At 55.3% G+C, this 22,146-nt stretch overlaps 1 non-coding gene across 1 annotated transcript; it reads left to right on the forward strand.

Moving 5' to 3' along the window:
• The first annotated feature begins 20,122 nt into the window (after window positions 1–20,122).
• Trnas-cga (transfer RNA serine (anticodon CGA)) lies at window positions 20,123–20,197 on the forward strand. Its single transcript has one exon. It is a non-coding gene; the product is annotated as a tRNA-Ser (tRNA).
• Window positions 20,198–22,146: the final 1,949 nt, after the last annotated feature.

Genomic DNA, 22,146 nt, shown 5'->3' on the forward strand with positions numbered 1-22,146 from the left:
TTAAACTGCAACTATAAGCTCTAAGGGCCCCCTGCGGTTTCGGGGGTAAGAATAGGCCCGCGGTATTCCTGCCTGTCGTAAGAGGCGACTAAAAGGAGTCTCAACTGTTTCGGCCTTATGTGCAGGTCCCCTCTCGGGTTTGACCTCCATCTTTCTAAATTATTCCGAAGAGCGAGCCAATTGGGGAAGGGCGCCTTACATGCTGCACTGTATCCGTCGTGCAATTAGACATTTCGCCGGCTTTCTCGTCGTTGCAATGGTGACCCGCTCGTTTTAGATCTCTTGGGCGATTACCACGCTGCACTCTGCAGTGTTTCTTTTATCTGCGACGACGACCTTGGACAGTTTTGCACCTAAGATCCAGCACGGTAGCATGCCCGTTGTGGTGGGGCCGCCATGTACCCTCTTGGTTGTAGCCCCCTGACAACACAGGGATCGCTCTACTGATGCCTGCGCCGTAACCTCCCCACGTATGCCAAGGAGTAGATGCCCATCTCCCTGGGGCATAGGGACTCCCGGCAATGGCCATCCTGCCAGGTGGCCTTTGCTGTGGCTGGGTGGCGCCCGTGGGGATGGCGCTTGGTCGGAGTAGGTGGCATCAGGGCGGATGACCCGCAATGAAGCGTGGTACATCATCTATCGCTGGCGGCCAGCCGTCAGCACTCTCTAAGCGTTCGAAAGCTCACTTTAAGGCTAATGTGTATGACCCCAAAATCGTTCCCATCCCTGGCCACACCATGGGAGGAACGAAAGGCTATGAATGAGAGCGACAGGTATTAGCCCCGGTATCTCGTCTGTACCAGAGCTGACGGGGAATCGTTTGTGTCTGTGAAGCCTCAGTTCTTTGTCGAACATTAAGAGGACAAGTTCGGGGAGGTGGAGGGCTTGTCCAAGATGCGGTCAGGGTCAGTCTTAATAAAAACGGCATCCTCTGCCCAGTCACGAGCCTTGCTCGCTTGTACGAAGTTGGGGGATGTTTCTGTCACTATCACCCCCCATAAAAGCTTAAATATGGTCCAGGGAATTATTTTTCACCGCGATCTCCTTTTACAGTCCGATGACGAGCTGCGCGCCAACTTAGAGCGACGAGGTGTACATTTCGTCCGGCGTGTTCATCGGGGTCCGAGGGACAATCAGGTATCTACCGGTGCCTTCATCTTGGCCTTCGAAGGTGATATCTTACCAGAGAAGGTCAAGGTGATGGTCTACCGGTGTGAAGTCAAACCCTATATCCCTCCCCCGATGCGGTGCTTTAAGTGCTGGAAGTTCGGTCACATGTCCTCTCGCTGTACTTCTAGCCTCACATGTCGAGATTGTGGACGCCCATCTCATCCCGATACTCCATGTGCTCCGCCTCCCGTCTGTGTCAACTGTGGAGAGCCTCATTCCCCTTGCTCGCCGGACTGTAGTGTCTTACAGAAGGAACGCAAAATCATGGAATATAAGACCCTGGACCGACTGACTTACACTGAGGCTAAGCGGAAATTTGAACGGCTACATCCCGTGCGCATGATGTCATCTTATGCCTCCACTGTCACTCCTGCTCCAGCTCCTTCACCTGCAAGATATACAGTCAGCTCTCAGAATCAGAGGACCTCACCTGCCCCCTTGACAATGGGGGCCCCTTCTCTTGCTGCCTGTCGTAAGAGGCGACTAAAAGGAGTCTCAAATGTTTCGGCCTTATGTGATGGTCCCCTCTCGGGTTTGACCTCCATCTTTCTAAATTATTCCGAAGAGCGAGCCAATTGGGGAAGTGCGCCTTACATGGTGCACTGTATCCGCCGTGCGTTGAGACCTTTAGCCGGCTTTTTCGTCGTTGCATTGGTGTCCCGCTCGTTTTCCATCTCTTGGGCGAGGATACGTCCCTGGGTGCGATTCCCACGCTGCACTCTGCAGTGTTTCTTTTAACTGCGACGACGAACTTGGACAGTTTTGCACCTAAGATCCAGCACGGTAGCTAGCCCGTTGTAGTGGGGCCGCCATGTACCCTCTTGGTTGTAGCCCCCTGACAACACAGGGATCGCTCTACTGATGCCTGCGCCGTTAACTCCCCACGTACGCCAAGGAGTAGATGCCCATCTCCTTGGGGCATCAAGACTGCCGGCAATGGCCGTCCTGCCAGGTGGCTATTGCTGCGGCTGGGTGGTGCCCGTGGGGAGGGCCCTTGGTCGGAGTGGGTGGCATCAGGGCGGATGACCCGCAATGAAGCATGGTACATCATCTCTCGCTGGCGGCCAGCCGCCAGCAGTCTCTAAGCGTTCTCGGGCTCAATTTAATGCTGAAAAGTACAATCCGAAAACGTTCCCCTCTCCGGCCACGCCGTGGGAGGAACGTAAATCTCAGGATGGCAGTAGCAGATATTCGCCCCGATTCTTAGTTTGTACAAGAGCTGATGGGGAGTCTTTTCTCTCCACAAAGCCTCAGTTCTTCGTCGAGCATTTAGAGGACAAGTTTGGGGAGGTGGAGGGTTTGTCAAAAATGCGCTCTGGATCGGTCCTGATCCAAACGGCATCCTCTGCCCAGTCACGGCGGTTACTTGCTTGTGACAAGTTGGGGGATGTTGCTGTTACGATCACACCGCATAAGAGTTTAAATATGGTCCAGGTTGTTATTTTCCATAGGGACCTCCTTTTGCAGTCTGATGACGAACTGCGCGCCAACTTAGAACGTAGAGGTGTTCATTTCATCCGGCGCGTTCATCGGGGTCCGAGGGACAATCAGGTTGCTACCGGTGCCTTCATCTTGGCCTTCGAGAGTGATACGTTACCTGAAAAATGTCAAGGTGATGGTCTACCGATGTGACGTCAAGCCCTATATCCCTCCCCCGATGCGGTGCTTTAAGTACTGGAAGTTCGGTCACATGTCCTCTCGCTGTACTTCCAGCCTCACATGTCGAGATTGCGGACGCCCATCTCATCCCGATACTCCATGTGCCCCGCCTCCCATCTGCGTCAACTGCGGGGAGCACCATTTACCTTGCTCACCAGACTGCAGCATATTCCAGAAAGAGCGCAAAATCATGGAATATAAGACCCTGGACAGACTGACTTATACTGAGGCCAAAAGGAAATACGACCGATTACATCCAGTGAGAATGACGTCTTCCTATGCCGCTGCTACAACACCTGTGCTCGCCCCATCAGTTTCGCGACTTCCGGCCGGATCGCTAAGTGGTACAACTCCTCCTGCCCCCTTGCCAGTGGGGGGCTCTACCCACCGGGTTGCCTCTGCGCCACCTACCTCAGGGGCAACACCATCCCCCCCATCACGGACGTCCGTCACTGCTTCTAAGCCGGAGAAGTGTCCAACTTCTTTGGCTTCTCACGTTCGTAAGGGGTCCCTTGGGTCCCTCCCTTCCCAGGTTTCCACCAGCAGGAAGGCTGACGACAGACAGTGGCGTAAGTGCCCACAATCAGCTGGTCGAAGGGCTTCACGATCCTCCTCAGTCCCGGAGACTGAATCGGTGAAGCCCTCCCAGCCAGTTAAACCCAAGGAGCAGCGTGAGAAACCAATGAAGAAGAGCTCTAAGCCCAAGGAACTCGCGGTAGCAGCCACCCCACCGCAACCTTCCAGCTCTGCGTCTGAGGACGAGGTGGAGATTCTGGCGTCCGCTGAGGACCTCGATCTCGCTGGTCCCTCAGACGCCATGAATAGCACTAGCGCGGGTGCTCAATCGGAGGCAGCAGGTGACCCGGCGGCGAAATCCGCCTTCCCAGTCCCGTCACGCCTTTCCCAGCCATGGCCAATACCACCCTCCAGTGGAACTGCAGCGGTTTCTTCCACCATCTAGCTGAGCTCCGCCAACTTATCAGCCTTCACCCTTTCTTCTGCATTGCTCTCCAGGAAACTTGGTTTCCAGCAATGCGAACCCCCGCCCTCCGTGGCTATCGGGGTTATTATAAGAACCGAGCAGCTTATGAAAGGGTGTCTGGTGGCGTCTGCATATGTCCTTCACACTCTGCACAGCGAGTCTGTCCCTCTCCAGACGCCTTTAGAGGCTGTCGCTGTACGCGTGTGGACGCCACAGGCTGTTGCCGTCTGCAGTCTTTACATTCCACCGGATGGTGACGTCTCGCAGCATGTTCTGGCACACTGGTCGCCCAATTGCCGCCACCTTTCTTGCTATTGGGCGACTTCAACGCCCATAACCCTCTGTGGGGTGGGTCAGTGGCAACAGGTCGAGGCGCCATCGTTGAGCATTTATTGTCGCAGCTCGATCTCTCGCTGTTAAATGATGGTGCCTTCACACACTTCAGTGTGGCGCATGGCACCTACTCCGCCATTGACCTTTCGATCTGTAGCCATAGCCTCTTACCGTCTGTCCAATGGAGTGTGCATGGCGACCTGTGTGGTAGTGACCACTTTCCGATCTTTTTGTCACTACCACAGCGTCACTCTTCTGGGCGCCCTAGCAGATGGGCTATGAATAAGGCTGACTGGGACTTGTTCTCCTCCACTGCCGCTTTTGAGCCTCTCTCTACTGATGACATTGATGCGGTGGTTCAATCGGTCACCACCGGCATCGTTACTGCCGCCGAATCTGCCATTCCCCGGTCTTCTGGGTCCCCTCGGTGGAGGGCTGTGCCTTGGTGGTCGCCTGAGATCGCTGAAGCGATTAAAGATCGCCGGCGGGCGCTCCAGCGTCACAAGCGACATCCCTCCATAGACCACCTTATCGCCTTCAAACGGCTGCGTGCGCGGGCCCGCCTCCTTATCCGCCAAGGCAAGAAGGAGTGCTGGGAGCGGTATGTGTCCACCATTGGCCTCCGTCACTCCATCGCAGGTCTGGGCCAAGATTCGACGCGTCAACGGCTATCGGCCGCTTGTCAGCGTCCCTGCGCTCTCACTGAATGGAGCAGTTTGTACTGACTCCGACGTCATTGCAAATCGCTTAGCAGAGCATTTTGCTATGAGTTCTGCTTCTGCGAATTACCCCCAGGCCTTCCGCTCCATTAAAGAGCGGATCGAACGTCGGAGCCTTTCGTTTCGCACCAACCACCCAGAATCGTACAATGCTCCATTTAGTGAGTGGGAATTTCGCAGTGCCCTAGCTGCTTGCCCTGATACCGCTCCTGGGCCGGATGGCATCCACTGTCAGATGCTGCAACACCTCTCGGTGGACTTCCAGCGGCGCCTTCTCGAACTTTACAACCGTCTTTGGGTCGAGGGGGAGTTACCGTCGCAATGGCGGGATGGCATTGTCATCCCCGTTTTGAAACCTGGAAAGAACCCTCTGGAGGTGGACAGCTACCGTCCCATTAGCCTCACCAACGTTCTTTGCAAGTTGCTTGAACGGATGGTGAGCCGGCGCTTGAATTGGGTACTGGAGTCTCGGGGCCTTCTGGCTCAGTCTCAGGGTGGGTTCCGTAAAGGCCGCTCCGCCACCGACAATCTGGTGAGCCTGGAGTCGGCCATCCGTACTGCCTTTGCCCGCCGTCAGCATCTGGTCGCTGTCTTTTTCGACATGCGGAAGGCGTATGATACGACATGGCGTCATCACATCCTTTCTACGCTTCATGGATTGGGTCTTCGGTGTTCTCTGCCGATTTTTATCCGCAATTTTCTGTCGTGTCGTACCTTCCGCGTGCAAGTAGCGGCCTCGTATAGTTCCTCCCACATCCAGGAGAACGGTGTGCCACAGGGTTCTGTTTTAAGTGTCTGTCTGTTTTTAATAGCCATTAACGGGCTTGCTGCGGCCGTGGGAAATTCTGTCTCCGCTTCCCTGTATGCTGACGACTTTTGCCTATACTACAGCACTACTGGCATTGCAGCTGTTGAACGTCAGCTACAGGGCGCTATCTGTAAGGCGCAGTCTTGGGCTGTAGCGCATGGGTTTCAGTTTTCGGCAGCCAAGACCTGCGTTATGCATTTCTGCCGGCGACGTACTGTCCACCCGGAGCCGCAGCTTTCTCTTAACGGCGAACTTCTCTCGGTGGTGGAATCACACAGGTTTTTGGGGGTGGTTTTCGATGCCCGGTTGACTTGGCTGCCTTATATTCGGCAGCTTAAACAGGCGAGTTGGCGGCATCTCAATGCTCTGCGATGTTTGAGCCACACCCGCTGGGGCGCCGACCGCTCTACCCTGTTACGGGCTCTACCAGGCGTTAATCCAGTCCCGTCTCGATTATAGGTGCCTGGCATATGGCTCAGCGTCCGCATCTGCGTTGCGGGTGCTGGACCCAATTCTCCACAGCGGGATACGCCTTGCCACTGGTGCTTTCCGCACCAGCCCTGTGTACAGCTTACTAGTGGAGGCAGGTGTCCCTCCACTGCGGTTCCGGCGCCAACGTTTGCTGGCCGCGTATGCTGCCCATGTTCTAAGCCCGCCCGGGCATCCTAACTATCGTCTCCTGTTCCCGCGATCGGTCGTCCGTCTGCCAGAACGTCGGCCCCGCTCTGGTTGTACAATAGCGGTCCGCGTCAAAGAGCTTCTCTGCGGGCTTGGGTTTTTCCCTGTTCCACCTCCTTTCCGGGCGCTTCTGCGTACACCCCCGTGGTGTGTTACTCGCCCTTGCCTTCGGCTCGACTTGGCACAGGGGTCGAAGGACTCAGTCCCTCCAGAGGCCTTCCGCCGCCGCTTTTATTCCATCCTGGCCACGTATCAGGGCTCTGGCATTGTTTATACCGACGGTTCGATGGTTGCTGGTTATGTCGGGTATGCGCTAACTCTAGGGGACCATTCCGAACAACGTTCCTTGCCGGATGGCTGCAGCGTTTACACTGCTGAGCTGGTCGCCATCTTTCGTGCCCTAGAGTATATCCGCTCCTGCTCAGGTGAGTCCTTCGTTATCTGTAGCGATTCCCTGAGCGGTTTACGAGCTCTCGACCAGTGTTTTTCTCGTTCTCGTCTGGTGCTGGCTATCCATTAGTCTCCCCCTGCGGGTTCGGGGGTTAGAATAGGCCCGTGGTATTCCTGCCTGTCGTAAGAGGCGACTAAAAGGAGTCTCAAACGTTTCGGCCTTCTGTGATGGTTCTCTCTTGGGTTTGACCTCCTTTTTTCCAAATTTCCGTTGTTAGTGCGTGCCATTTGGGGAAGGACACCTTACGTGGTGTTTTCCTATTGGTCCATCATGCACCACCATCTTGCATGTTACCTCTTGTCGTGTGGCGGGATTTACGCCCAACGTCTCCTGGGTTGCCTCCTTCTCGCCTTGTGCACAATACCGTTCTTAGCACCCACGACAACTGTGGACCCTTTAGACACCTAAAATCCAGCACGGTAGCCAGTCCGTTGTGGTGGGGTCGTCATGTACCCTCTTGGTGGTAGCCCCCTGACCATGCAGGGATCACACTACAGATGCCAGAGCTGTTTCCTCCCCATGCATGCCAAGGAGTATGTGCCCATCTTGTCTGGGGCACGGGGACTCCGGGCAATGGGATATCGGCCAGGTACCCGTCGCTTTGGCTGGGTGGCGCCCTTGGGGAGAGCCCTCGTTCGGAGTAGGTGGCATCTGGGCGGATGTGGCGCAATGAAGCGCAATAAATCACACCAAGCTGGTGGTCGCACGGCCACCAGCGTCTCTAAGCGAGGTAGAGTAGAATTTGACGCTGCGCAGTATGCCCCTCAGACGTTTCCCTCGTTGGCTGCGCCATGGGAGGGCCGTAGATCTAGTGCCAAGCGGGAGCCTTACGTACCGCAATACCTTGTCTGCAGCAGGACTGATGGTGACTCCTTTCTTATGACGAAGCCTCTGTTTTTTGTGGAACACCTGGAGGATAAGTTTGGGGAAGTGGCGGGGTTGTCTAAAATGAGGAATGGGTCCATCCCCCTCAAGACGTCCTCCCCAGCCCAGTCACGAGCGTTGCTCTTGTGTGATAAGCTGGGTGACGTCCCTGTAACCGTCACTCCCCACAGTAGCCTAAATATGGTCCAGGGGATTATTTACCATCGTGACCTATTGTTACAATCCGATGACGAGCTGCGAGCCGACTTAGAACGACGTGGAGTGCATTTTGTCCGTCGTGTACATAGAGGATCCAAGACAAACAGGGTGGCCACCGGTGCCTTTATCTTGGCCTTCGAAGGTGATGTCTTGCCCGAGAAGGTCAAGGTGATGGTTTACCGTTGCGACGTCAAACCATACGTCCCTCCCCCGATGCGGTGCTTCCAGTGCTGGAAGTTTGGGCATATGTCCTCCTGTTGCCCATCCAGCGCTACATGGCGAGATTGCGGACGCCCTTCTCATCCAGATTCTCCATGTGCGCCTCCGCCTGTATGTGTCAACTGTGGGGAGCACCACTCTCCATGCTCGCCGGATTGCCCCGTTCTTCATAAGGAGCGGAAGATCATGGAATTTAAGACCCTGGACCGGCTTACTTATCGAGAGGCAACAGTGAAATATGAACGGTTGTATCCTGCTTCCATTCGAACTTCTTATGCTGCAGCCACGTTATCGTCGCCCACGCGAGCGACGGTTGTCGCCTCATCTGTGCCGCCTTCAGTGGGCCCTCAGGGCCGTGCATCTCTGTCTGCCCCCCTCGTGCCTGGGGGCAAGCCTTCCTCTGTTGCCCCCTTAGCCGTTGGGGGCAAACCCTCTTCTGTCGCTCCCCCCACTCTTACTTTGGGAGTGACATCTCCTCCAAAACCGGGGGGCTCGATCCCTCCCCCTTCTCCTCCACCGGCGTTGCCTCTGCCGGTTCCTCTCCAGCGGAAGGGGTCCCTCGGGGCTCTGCCTTCCTCCGTTTCTTCTCCTACCCAGCCGGATGTCAGCCAGTGGCTGAAGGTTCCGCCACCTGCTGGTCGTAGGGCTTCTGCGTCGTCGTCAGCCTCTGATGCTCCCTCAGAGAAGCTCTCCCAGCCCTCTCACCCTAAGGGCCGACGTGAGAAGAAGGAACGGAATGTGTCCAAGAAGAAGGACGTTCCAGCGGTTTCAGTACCGCCTGCTGTCCATAGTCCTGGCTCCAGGGATGAGGTGGAGATCCTCGCATCTGCCGCGGATCTCGCCCTCACGGAACCCTTGGGGGCCTTTCCTATGGACACAGCTGACTCTCCCCCGGTGGCGGCAGTTGACTCTGAGGCGCCGTCTGCCTCTTAGTCGCCTTCACGCCCTCCCAGTCCCTTCCTGCTTCCATTCTCCAGTGGAACTGCGGCGGTTATTTCCGCCACCTGCCTGAGCTCCGGATGCTTCTGAGTGATTCCCCTGTTCTCTGCGTTGCTCTGCAGGAAACTTGGTTTCCTGCAATGCGGACCCACGCCCTTCGCGGTTATCGGGGATACTATAAGAACCGTGTTGCCTGTCACAGAGCATCAGGTGGAGTTTGCCTCTTTGTTCACCACTCTGTCTGTAGCTCGCCAGTACCCCTTCAGACGCCTTTAGAGGCAGTCGCTGCCAGGGTTGAGCTCTCGCCGGCTATTACAGTTTGCTCTGTTTACGTTCCTCCGGATGGGGAGCTCCCCCAGCATGTCTTGGCTGCACTGCTGGCTCAACTCCCGCCACCTTTGCTGCTTCTGGGCGATTTCAATGCCCACAACCCTCTATGGGTTGGGACTGTCTCCGATCACCGCGGTCGGGCCGTGGAGCATGTGTTGGCTCAGCTCGACCTTAGCCTCCTGAACACCGGTGCTCCCACACATTTCAGTGTGGCCCACGGCTCGTTCTCGGCCATCGATCTCTCTCTTTGCAGCCCCGGCCTTGTCCCATCTCTCCACTGGAGAGTGCATCCTGACCTGTGTGGTAGTGACCATTTTCCCATCTATTTGTCACTGCCCCAGTGTCATTCTTCTGGGCGCCTGCCCCGCTGGGCTCTCCACAGGGCTGACTGGCCAGCTTTTACTTCCGCGGCAACCATTGCGTCTCCCCCACAGGGTGACATTGACGAGGTGGTCCGTGTCTTCACCACGTCAATCATTTCGGCGGCCGAGGCTTGTATCCCCCGCTCTTCTGGACTCCCTCGGAAGAAGGCTGTACCCTGGTGGTCGCCGGAGATTGCTGAGGCTATTCGCGACCGTAGGCGGGCTCTCCAGCGTCATAGGCGGCACCCGTCTCTAGAGACCCTCATCGCCTTTAAGCGGCTCCGTGCCTTCGCCCGTCGTCTTATTGCACGGCGTAAGCAGGAGTGCTGGGAGAGGTACGTCTCATCCCTGGGCTCCCATGTCTCCCCCTCGCTCGTGTGGTCCCGGATCCGGCGGATTTATGGATACCAGACCCCTATGGGTGTACCTGGGCTCTCCTTGGACGGCGCTGTCTGCACGGACGCTGCCGTCATTGCTGAACAGCTTGCCGCGCACTTAGCGAAGAGCTCTGCGACTGCCTTTTATCCCCCCGCCTTTCGCTCTCTAAAGGAGCGCGCCGAGCGGACTCCGTTATCCTTCCACACGCGTCGTTCTGAACAATACAATGCTCCTTTCAGCGAAAGGGAATTCCTCGCTGCCCTCGCCGATTGCCCTGATACAGCACCAGGACCAGACTGTATCCACGCGCAGATGCTGAAGCATCTCTCCAGGGACTACCAGGGACACATTCTCGCGGTATTTAACCGCATTTGGAGCGAAGGCGTGTTCCCGTCGCAATGGCGAGAGGGTGTTATTGTCCCCATCTTGAAGCCCGGTGCGGACCCACTGGCGGTGGACAGCTATCGTCCCTTTTACCCTCACCAACGTTTTGTGCAAATTGCTCGAACGTATGGTGGGGCGGCGTTTGTGTTGGGTCCTTGAGTCGCGTGGTCTCCTCGCTCCATCCCAGGGTGGCTTCCGTCGGGGCCGGTCTGCCACGGACAATTTGGTGCGGCTGGAATCTGCTATCCGTACGGCCTTTGCTTGACGTCAGCATCTTGTTGCTGTATTTTTTGATCTGCGGAAGGCGTATGACACCACATGGAGGCATCACATTCTTGCCACGCTGCATGCCTGGGGTCTTCGTGGTCGGCTCCCGGCTTTTCTTCAAACCTTTCTCTTGCACCGTTCTTTCCGGGTGCAAGTGGGTGCCGCCTCTAGTTCATCTTATATACAGGAAAATGGGGTCCCGCAGGGCTCGGTGTTGAGCGTGTCCTTATTTCTAGTGGCCATTAATGGTCTGGCTGCGGCCGTGGGGTCGTCGGTGTCTCCTTCTTTGTATGCCGACGACTTCTGCATCTCATTTAGCATCACGACTACGGGAGTCGCCGAACGCAGGCTGCAAGTAGCCATTCGCAAGGCAGCATCATGGGCTCTGACTCATGGTTTTCAGTTCTCTGCAGCCAAGACTCGAGTTATGCACTTCTGCCGGCGTCGGACGGTCCACCCTCATCCTGAACTTTACCTCGACGGCCACCTGCTTGAAGTGGTGGACACTTGCCGCTTCTTGGGACTCGTGTTTGATTCCCGGCTCACATGGATTCCTCATATTACTCAGCTGAAGCGAAAGTGCTGGCGGCACCTCAACGCCCTCCGCTGCCTCAGCCACACATCGTGGGGTGCGGATCGCTGCACGCTGTTGCAATTATATAGAGCCCTCGTGCAGTCCAGGCTTGATTATGGGAGCCTGGCCTATGGGTCTGCATCCCCCTCAGTGTTGAAGTTGTTAGACCCCATCCATCACTGTGGGGTTCGGCTTGCAACTGGCGCATTTCGTACGAGCCCCGTGGATAGTCTACTGGTCGAGGCCGGGGTTCCCCCGCTGCGGATTCGCCGCCATCGACTGCTCGCCGACTATGCTGTCCACGTTCATTGCTCGCCAGCCCATCCCAATCGTCGCCTGCTTTTCCCTGTCACGGTCCTCCATCTGCCCGAACGGCGACCTCGGTCTGGGCTTTCCATAGCTGTCCGCGTAAAGTCCCTGCTGTCCGAACTGGGGTCATTCCCTCTTCTGTCTCACTTTCAGGTCCCTGCACCTACCTTCCCTCTAGGGTTTTACCTGCTTCGTGACCCTGTCTCGCCTGTTTTTGGAATGGGGGACTGATGACCTTAGCTGTTTAGTCCCCCTTAAACATACCAACAACCAACCAACCAACCTGCACCTACGCCTCCCTGGTGTTTGCCCCGGCCGGCCGTGCGTCTGGACTTGGCACAGGGACCCAAGGACTCGCTTCCGCCTGTAGCCCTCCGTCGCCGTTTTCTTACGCTCCTCGCCTCATTTCCGGGCTGCGAGCCTGTCTACACTGATGGTTCCCTGGTTGATGGTCGCACTGCCTACGCTTTTGCTCACGCTGGCCGTGTTGAACAGCGCTCCTTGCCAGCTGGCTGTAGTGTTTTTACTGCAGAGCTGGTGGCCATCTTGCGCGCTCTTGAGCATATGCGTTCCTGCTCAGGTATGTCCATCGTCATCTGCAGTGACTCCCTGAGCAGCCTCCAGGCCATCGACCGCTGCTATCCCTCTTCTCCTCTGGTGTCCTCTATTCGGGAGTCTGTTTCCACCATTACCCGCTCTGGTCGTTCGGTGGTTTTTGTTTGGACGCCAGGTCACGTTGGCATCCCGGGGAACGAACGTGTAGACAGGCTGGCCAAAGGGGCGATAGACGCCCCAGCTTTGGAGATCGGCCTTACGTTTCGCGACCAGCAGCTGGTGTTGCGCCGTAAGGTGCTTGGGATGTGGGCTGCTGAGTGGCGCGGCATGACAGCCCCGAATAAACTGCGGGCTGTCAAGGAGACGACCGATGTGTGGCGTTCCTCCCTGCGGGCTTCTCGCAGGGACTCGGTCGTCCTGTGTCGGCTACGCATCGGCCATACCTACATGACGCACGGCCATCTGTTGCGTCAGGAGGATCCACCCCTGTTTCGGTGTGGGTCCCGGCTGACGGTCGGCCACATTTTGCTGGAGTGTCCTCGACTGCGCACACTCCGGCAATCTTTTAATCTCCCGGGCACTTTGGCATTGGTTTTATCCGACGATGCCTCCATGGCTGACAATGTTTTACATTTTATCCGTGGTAGTCCTTTTTATGGTTCGATTTAGGGAGGTCCTGCACCTTCCCATTCTGTGTCTTTTGTCCTCGCGTCTCTTTACATTTGTTGCTGTTTTGGTGTATAGTCTGCTGGTTGACTCTTTCCCTTTTTTTGTCTCGCGGTCAGTCAACCAGTTTCCAGCCATCTTCTTTTCTTCTGTATGTTAGTGTCTGGTGTTTGTCTGTCCTCTTCTTGTCTGTAGTGTTCGTTGTTGCATTTGTGTTCTTGTAGTGCCTGGGAGGAGTCTCCTTCCCTCTACCTGCTTCGTGACCCTGTCTCGCCTGTTTTTGGAATGGGGGACTGATGACCTTAGCTGTTTAGTCCCCCTTAAACATCCCAACAACCAACCAACTGCCGATGCCTGAGCTGACACCTCCCCACGTAAGCCAAGGAGTAGATGCCCGTCTCTCTGGGGCATCAGGACTCCCGGCAACGGCCATCCTGCCAGGTGGCCTTTGCTGTGGCTGGGTGGCGCCCGTGGGGAGAGCCCCTGGTCGGAGTGGGTGGCATCGGGGCGGATGCCCTGCAATGAAGCGGGTGAAGTCTCAATCCGGTGGTCGCACGACCGCCAACGTCTCTAAGCGCGGTAAGACAGAATTTAATGCTGTGACATATAACCCCAAATCGTTCCCTTCCCTAGCCACGCCATGGGAGGAACGTAGGGCTGCGGACAGACAGGAGCCGTATTCACCGCGATACCTAGTGTGCAGCAGAACCGATGGGGATTCGTTTTTGGGGACTAAGCCTCTCTTCTTTGTTCACCATCTTGAAGATAAGTTTGGGGAAGTGGCATCTGTTTCCAAAATGAGGAGCGGGGCTATTTTGATACAAGCAGTTTCATCTGCACAGTCACGGGCGTTACTCGCCTGTGAGAAGCTCGGTGACATCCCCGTTCATGTCACTCCCCATAAGTCCTTAAATTTGGTCCAGGGGATTATCTTTCATAAAGATCTTCTGCTACAGTCTGATGACGAGCTACGGGAGAACCTGGCACGACGAGGTGTGCACTTTGTCCGTCGTGTCTTTAAGGGGCCCAAGGATAATAGGGTCGCTACCGGTGCCTTCATCCTGGCCTTTGAGGGTGACTGCTTGCCTGAGAAGGTCAAGGTCATGATCTACCGGTGCGATGTCAAGCCCTATGTCCCACCCCCTATGCGATGCTTCCAGTGCTGGAAGTTCGGACATATGTCCTCCAGATGCACTGCCAGCCCCACGTGTCGTGATTGTGGACGACCCTCCCATCCTAATGCTCCATGTGCTCCGCCTCCCACCTGCGTTAACTGTGGGGAGCATCATTCTCCCTGCTCGCCAGACTGTGCAGTCTACCAACGAGAGCGGAAGATACAAGAAATTAAGACCCTGGACCGTTTAACTTACCAAGAGGCACGGAAGAAGCTCGAACGGCTCAACCCCACATCTATGTTGAGAAGTTATGCTGCTGCAACTCTGCCGCCACCAGTTCCTGCAACGACTCCCTTCTCCGTTGGCCCACAGAACGGTAAAGTTACGCCTGCCCCACCACTAGTAGGGTCCACACTCTCTTCCACTGCTCCCAAAACACCCGGTTTGGGAGCAGTGGACCCCAAACAACTGGGGACATCCATCCCCACCTCTCAGCCGGAGAGGCGCCAGCCTTCTCCGGCTGCTCAGCCGGAGAGGCAACAGCCTCCTCAGGCCTCACTCGTTCGGAAGGGATCCCTTGGGGTAGTCCCTTCCAAGGATTTTACCAGTGTCTCGCAAGACGCTAGCCAGTGGCTGAGGAAGCCACCAGCTGCTGGTCGAAGGGCTTCACGCTCTTCCTCTGTTCCTGACAATGCATCAGGAAAGCCCTCCCAGCATTCGAACCCTCCTCCCAAAGACAAGAGAGAAGAGGAAGCTCTCTAAGAAGCCTAAAGACCCGGTGGTTCCCGCGCCAACGCTTCCTGTCAGCTCAGCCTCTGAGGATGAGGTCGAGCTCTTTGCGTCCCCTGATGACCTGGATCTCGGCGTCTCAGATACGATGGCAGCTGCGACGTCAGTCACTCAGTCGGTGGCAGCATGTGACCCTGCGACGTAATTCGCTTTTTCAGTTCCTTAATGCCCCTACAGGACACACTTTGTACAATCCTCCAGTGGAATTGTGGCGGTTATTTTAGCCATCTCCCTGAGCTACGACAGCTTCTCAGCATGACACCTGCATTCTGCATTGCCCTCCAGGAAACCTGGTTCCCGGCAATGCGGACCCCTGTCCTTCGTGGATACAGGGTTTATTACTGCAACCGTAGCACTTACAATTGTGTGTCAGGTGGAGCCTGCGTGTATGTCCTTACCTCTGTATATAGTGCTCCTGTGCCCCTTCAAACATCATTGGAAGCTGTGGCTGTACGTGTAAGGACTACCCAGGACATAACCGTCTGCAGTGTCTATCTCCCTCCAGGTGGTACAGTCTCCCTGACCGACTTGGCTGCACTTGTCGCCCAACTCCCCACGCCTTTTCTTCTCCTGGGGGATTTTAACGCCCACAATCCCCTGTGGGGTGGAACGAAAGTTACTGGCCGAGGCAGAGAGGTCGAGAATCTCATCTCCCAACTCGACCTCTGCCTCTTAAACACTGGCGCTGCCACACATTTCAGTGTGGCGCATGGCACGTTCTCGGCCATCGATCTGTCGTTGTGCAGCCCAGGGCTTGTACCATCGGTCCACTGGAGAGTCCATGACGACTTGTGTGGTAGTGACCATTTTCCGATCTTCCTTTCACTACCACAGTGTCGCTCCCTTGCACGCTCGCCTAGATGGGCATTTAGCAAGGCAAACTGGGACACGTTCTCCTCTGCTGCCACTGTTGAATCTCTCCCCCATGGTACCATCGATGTGGCGGTTGAGACACTGACTGCAGCGATTGTTTCCGCTGCGGAACGTACCATTCCTCGTTCGTTAGGGTGCCCCCGGCGAAAGTCAGTGCCTTGGTGGTCTCCAGAGGTCGCTGACGCCATTAAGGAACGTCGACTGGCTCTTCAGCAACATAAGCGGCACCCGTCTTTGGAGAACCTCATTTTATTCAAACGTCTCCGTGCTCGGGTACGGAGGCTTATCAAACGGCGGAAACAGGAGTGCTGGGAGAGATACGTTTCCAACATTGGTTCCCGTACTTCACCCTCCCAGGTGTGGATGAAGATTCGGCGCATCTTTGGATTGCAGCACTCTACAGGTGTCGCAGGGCTTACCATCAACGGGGCGGTATCCACCGATGCCGATGCAATCGCCGAGCATTTCGCACAGCACTATGTTCGGGCCTCTGCGTCGGGGAATTACCCGCCCGCGTTTCGCGCGCTCAAACGCCGGGAGGAAGGCAAACGGCTTTCTTTCGCTTCTCGCCACCCTGAGACGTATAACGCCCCATTTAGTTTGTGGGAACTCCAGAGCGCCCTGGCACAGTGCCCCGATACAGCCTCTGGGCCAGATGGCGTCCACAATCAGATGCTCAAACACCTGTCCCCGGACTGTCAGCGATGTGTTCTTGCCATCTTCAACCGCATATGGGGTGATGGTGTCTTTCCGTCGCAGTGGCGAGAAAGTACCATCATTCCGGTGCTGAAGCCTGGTAAGGACCCGCTTACTGTGGATAGCTATCGGCCCATCAGCTTGACAAATACTCTGTGCAAGCTACTGGAACGCATGGTGAGTCGCCGGCTGTGTTGGCTGCTCGAGTCTCGGGGTCTTCTGGCTCAGTGCCAGAGCGGCTTCCGTCAGGGCCGTTCCACCGCCGATACTTTGGTCTTCCTTGAGTCTGCAATCCGCACTGCTTTTTCCAGGCGCCAACACCTCGTCTCCGTCTTTTTCGACCTCTCCAGAGCATATGACACAACGTGGCGGCACCATATTCTCGCCACGTTGCACGGGTGGGGTCTCCGGGGCTCTCTCCCCATTTTTATTCAGAATTTTTTTATCTGTTCGGACATTCCGCGTTTTAATTGGCACATCCCATAGTTCACTTCATATCCAGGAGAACGGCGTTCCACAGGGCTCTGTATTGAGCGTGCCCCTTTTCCTTGTGGCCATTAATGGCCTTGCAGCAGCAGTAGGGTCGTCTGTCTCACCCACGTTATATGCTGACGATTTCTGCATCTTTTTCAGCTCCTCCACCATTAATGTTGCAGAACGTAGGTTGCAGGGAGCCATACGCAAGGCGCAGGCGTGGGTCCTAGCCCATGGGTTTGTTTTCTCCTGCGAAGACTTGTGTTATGCACTTTTGTCGGCGTCGAACTGTCCATCCCCACCCTGAGCTCTATCTTCAGGATGCTATGCTCAGGGTCGTTGACACCTACCGTTTTTTGGGATTGCTGTTCGACACCCGGCTTACTTGGCTTCCTCATATTCGTGAGCTCAAGCGTCAGTGCTGGCAGCATCTGAATGCCCTCCGCTGCCTCAACAACACAACTTGGGGTGCAGACCGTACCACGCTGCTGCAGCTCTACAAAGCCCTTGTGCTGTCCCGACTGGATTATGGGAGTGTGGCGTATGGCTCAGCGTCGCCCTCAGCGTTGCAACTGCTGGACCCCGTTCACCACTGTGGGGTTCGACAGGCGAGAGGAGCATTCCGCACCAGTCCTGTTAATAGCCTACTTGCTGAGGCGGGGATTCCTCCGCTCCACATTCGGCGTCAACAACTCTTAGCCAACTATGCTGCCCACGTCCGTTGTTCTCCCCGTCACCCTCACTACCGTCTCCTTTTCGCTGATGCGGCAGTCCATATCCCACGTCGGCGGCCGCGATCAGGCCTCGCAATTGGGATCCGTGTTCGGTCACTCCTTCGTGAACTCGAGTCTTTGCCCCTTCCGTCTGCTTTTCAGGTCCACCCACATACACCACCTTGGTGTATTCATCGGCCGCAGCTTCGGCTGGAGCTCTCACAATGGCAAAAGGATTCAGTTCCTCTTGCGCCGCCAATTTCTTGCTCTCCTCGACGCATCCCGTGACTCTGAGATAATCTATACAGATGGCTCGATGGTTGATGGCCGTGTGGGGTACGCTTACGCTCATTCGGACTATGTAGACCAGCGCTCCTTGCCGGACGGCTGCAGTGTTTACACCGCAGAGCTAACAGCCATTTTTCGTGCCCTTGAGCGTATTCGTACCAGCACTAGTGAGTCTTTTGTCATTTGCAGTGACTCGCTCAGTAGTCTGCAGGCTCTTGACCAGTGCTACCCACGCCATCCCATTGTTGTTGCCATCCAGGAGTCCGTTCATGCTCTTGGACAGCGTGGACGTTCAGTGGTGTTCATATGGACCCCGGGACACGTTGGGATAGCGGGCAACGAACACGCCGACACGTTAGCTAAAGAAGCCACCCGCAAACTGCCGTTGGCGATCGGCCTCCCGGCAACTGATCTCCGATCGGTGTTACGCCGTCGGGTCCTTCGGATGTGGGCAGACGAATGGCGCACTCTGTCTGCCCCCAACAAGCTGCGGCAGGTAAAGGGGACAACGACTGTGTGGGGTTCCTCCATGCGGGCCTCTCGCAGGGATTCTGTTATTCTTTGTAGGCTCCGCATTGGCCACTCTTGGCTGACGCATGGTCATCTGTTGCGTCGAGAGGACCCCCCCTCATTGTCGCTGTGGTGCGAATATGACGGTGGCCCATATATTATTGGACTGTCCTCTTTTAACCGCCCTCAGGCGAACTTTTAACCTCTTGGGTGATTTATCGTGTCTTTTAGCTGACGATGTCTCTATGGCAGATCGTGTTTTAGGTTTTCTTCGAGCAAGTGGGTTTTATCGGTCCCTCTAATTTTATTGCATCACCCTCTTTTGTGCTGTATCTTTTACTTTGTTGTGTGTTGTAATTCGACTCCACCCTAATCTTTTAGGCTGGAGGTTTTAACGTGTTGCAGAGTGGCTGGCTCATCCTATTATTTTCGTGATCAGCCAGCCACAGTCCTCTGCTGTGCAGTTTTAATCCCTTCTGCCTTTCTTCTCTGTGTTGTTTTTGTTGCTGTGCTCCGTTTTCCATGTTTCTTTCATCTTGACCTTGGCGATTTTCTTCCCCTGGCATTTTTATCTTGTTTCGAATGACTAATGGATGGTTTCCCTGTGCTCTGTGTGTTTATGAAACAAGGGACCGATGACCTTTGCAGTTTGGTCCCTTTAATCCTCAAACCAACCAACCAACCACTTCTTGCAGTTCCTCATTCACGTTTACGCATTCTCCTGACATATTTATTGTGTGTGATATATTCCCACTAAGATACATATGGTATTGTATTTGATAAGGATCCACTTCTTGGCAAACTACGCCAGACGTCTGATGTGAATTGTTCCTTTGTCATACTCTAGGCTCAACTCAGTGGAGGCCGTTGAACGGAGCAGCTCCCTATAAAATGTACACTCCCATACGGGTACGCAATGTTCCATATGGAATTCGTTGGTGGAATGTGTAAATCGTGGGGCAGTTATTATCGGAAAATGTGAATTGCTGATTGTTGGCTACAGTACAGACTTATCGCAAGTGCTACTTGATGACTTCCCAGTTAGAAAGCAGAGTGAAACCACCTGCTTCTTGATGACGTGACACGTCATTTTACTCCTTCGTTTAATGGTGCTACTTTGGTAACGAGCGCCGCGGGTTTTGAATGGGCGCCAGACGGCATGGACCTCGATTACCACTAGAGGTCACTCTAGCCGTCGCGCCGTAAGTTCCTGGCTCGCGAATAACGTGAGGGCCCCACGGTGGAGCACGTGGTCCCAGTAGCCAATAGCGACGTACCTTACCCTGTATATAAGCGCCTTCCTCTCGCTCTTTTAGGCAGTTTGAATTTCGTGGAGTCTATCGACCTCGCGACAACAGACATCCAGAATGAGATTTTCACTCTGCAGCGGAGTGTGCGCTGATATGAAACTTCCTGGCAGATTAAAACTGCGTGCCCGACCGAGACTCGAACTCGGGACCTTTGCCTTTCGCGGGCAAGTGCTCTACCAACTGAGCTACCGAAGCACGACTCACGGCCGGTACTCACAGCTTTACTTCTGCCAGTATCTCGTCTCCTACCTTCCAAACTTTACAGAAGCTCTCCTGCGAACCTTGCAGAACTAGCACTCCTGAAAGAAAGGATATAGCGGAGAAATGGCTTAGCCACAGCCTGGGGGATGTTTCCAGAATGAGATTTTCACTCTGCAGCGGAGTGTGCGCTGATATGAAACTTCCTGGCAGATTAAAACTGCGTGCCCGACCGAGACTCGAACTCGGGACCTGGCAGAAGTAAAGCTGTGAGTACCGGCCGTGAGTCGTGCTTCGGTAGCTCAGTTGGTAGAGCACTTGCCCGCGAAAGGCAAAGGTCCCGAGTTCGAGTCTCGGTCGGGCAAGCAGTTTTAATCTGCCAGGAAGTGTCTTAACAGACATCCTGTTTACTCTACTTTGTTTTCGTTTCTAGTGGACGTCGTGGATTCCTTTGGTTGTCTGTCACCCCATGCATCTTGCGTGTTGTCGTCGTCAGGTCTCGCTCGTTCGTCCGTCCGTCGTTTTTCGTGTCCGTTTTTTCCGTTCGTTTATTCCCCCTGCGGGTTCGGGGGTTAGAATAGGCCCGCGGTATTCCTGCCTGTCGTAAGAGGCGACTAAAAGGAGTCTCACATGTTTCGGCCTTATGTGATGGTCCCCTCATGGGTTTGACCTCCACCTTTCTAAATTATTCCGAAGAGCGAGCCAATTGGGGAAGGGCGCCTTACATGGTGCACTGTATTCGTCGTGCATTTAGACCTTTAGCCGGCTTTCTCGTCGTTGCAATGGTGTCCCGCTCGTTTTCGATCTCTTGAGCGATTACCACGATGCACTCTGCAGTGTTTCTTTTAACTGCGACGACGACCTTGGACAGTTTTGCACCTAAGATCCAGCACGGTAGCCAGTCCGTTGTGGTGGGGCCGCCATGTACCCTCTTGGTTGTAGCCCCCTGACAACACAGGGATCGCTCTACTGATGCCTGCGCCGTTAACTCCCCACGTACGCCAAGGAGTAGATGCCCATCTCCTTGGGGCATCAAGACTGCCGGCAATGGCCGTCCTGCCAGGTGGCTATTGCTGCGGCTGGGTGGCGCCCGTGGGGAGGGCCCTTGGTCGGAGTAGGTGGCATCAGGGCGGATGACCCGCAATGAAGCGTGGTACATCGTCTCTCGCTGGTGGGCCTCCACCAGCAGTCTCTAAGCGATCGAGGTCTAACCTCAACGGGAAGAAATTTGATCCGAGATCGTTTCCCTCCCTAGCTACTCCATGGGAGGAACGTCTTGCTACAACAGGCAGTGGAGAATATTCACCCCGGTACCTCGTGTGTACGCGGGTTGATGGAGAATCTTTTATGTCAACCAAGCCCCAGTTTTTTGTGGAGCATTTAGAGGACAAGTTCGGGGAGGTGGAGGGCTTGTCAAAGATGCGCTCTGGTTCTGTGCTCATCAAAACGGCATCCTCTGCCCAGTCACGGAGGTTGCTAAATTGTGACAAGTTGGGGGATGTTTCCGTTAGCATCACGCCGCATAAGAGTCTCAACATGGTCCAGGGTATTATATTCCACAGGGATCTTCTTCTGCAGTCCGACGATGAATTACGCGCCAACCTCGAACGACGAGGTGTTCACTTCGTCCGGCGCGTCCATCGGGGTCCGAGGGATAATCAGGTAGCCACCGGTGCCTTCATCTTGGCCTTTGAGGGTGATGTATTACCCGAAAAGGTTAAGGTGATGGTTTACCGTTGTGATGTGAAGCCATATATCCCTCCTCCGATGCGGTGTTTTAAATGCTGGAAGTTCGGGCACATGTCATCTCGCTGTACTTCCAGCATCACGTGTCGGGATTGTGGACGTCCTTCGCATCCTGATACTCCATGTGCCCCGCCTCCTATCTGTGTTAACTGCGGAGAACACCATTCCCCCTGCTCGCCGGACTGTCGGATCTTCCAGAAGGAAAGGAAGATAATGGAATATAAGACCCTGGACCGCCTGACCTACACCGAGGCAAGGCGGAAATATGAGCGGCTACATCCTGTACCCATGACGACTACCTATGCCGCTGCTGCAACACCAGTTCGATCTCAGCTCTGCCAGAATTCACCGGCCCCCTTGGTTGTGGGGGGCACTTCACTCCCTGTTGCTCCTGCTCCATCTACTTCAGGAGCAACACCTCCCCAACCACCGGGGACATCTGTTCCCCGTTCACAGCCGGAGAAGCGAGGGCCTTCTTCGGCTCCTCTCGCCCGGAAGGGGTCCCTTGGGGCCCTCCCATCCCAGGCTTTGCCCAGTGCCAAAGCGGACACCCGCAAGTTTGCCAAAG

Source organism: Schistocerca nitens, chromosome 2 (assembly GCF_023898315.1).
Source record: "Schistocerca nitens isolate TAMUIC-IGC-003100 chromosome 2, iqSchNite1.1, whole genome shotgun sequence".
NCBI classification, from domain to species: domain Eukaryota; kingdom Metazoa; phylum Arthropoda; class Insecta; order Orthoptera; family Acrididae; genus Schistocerca; species Schistocerca nitens.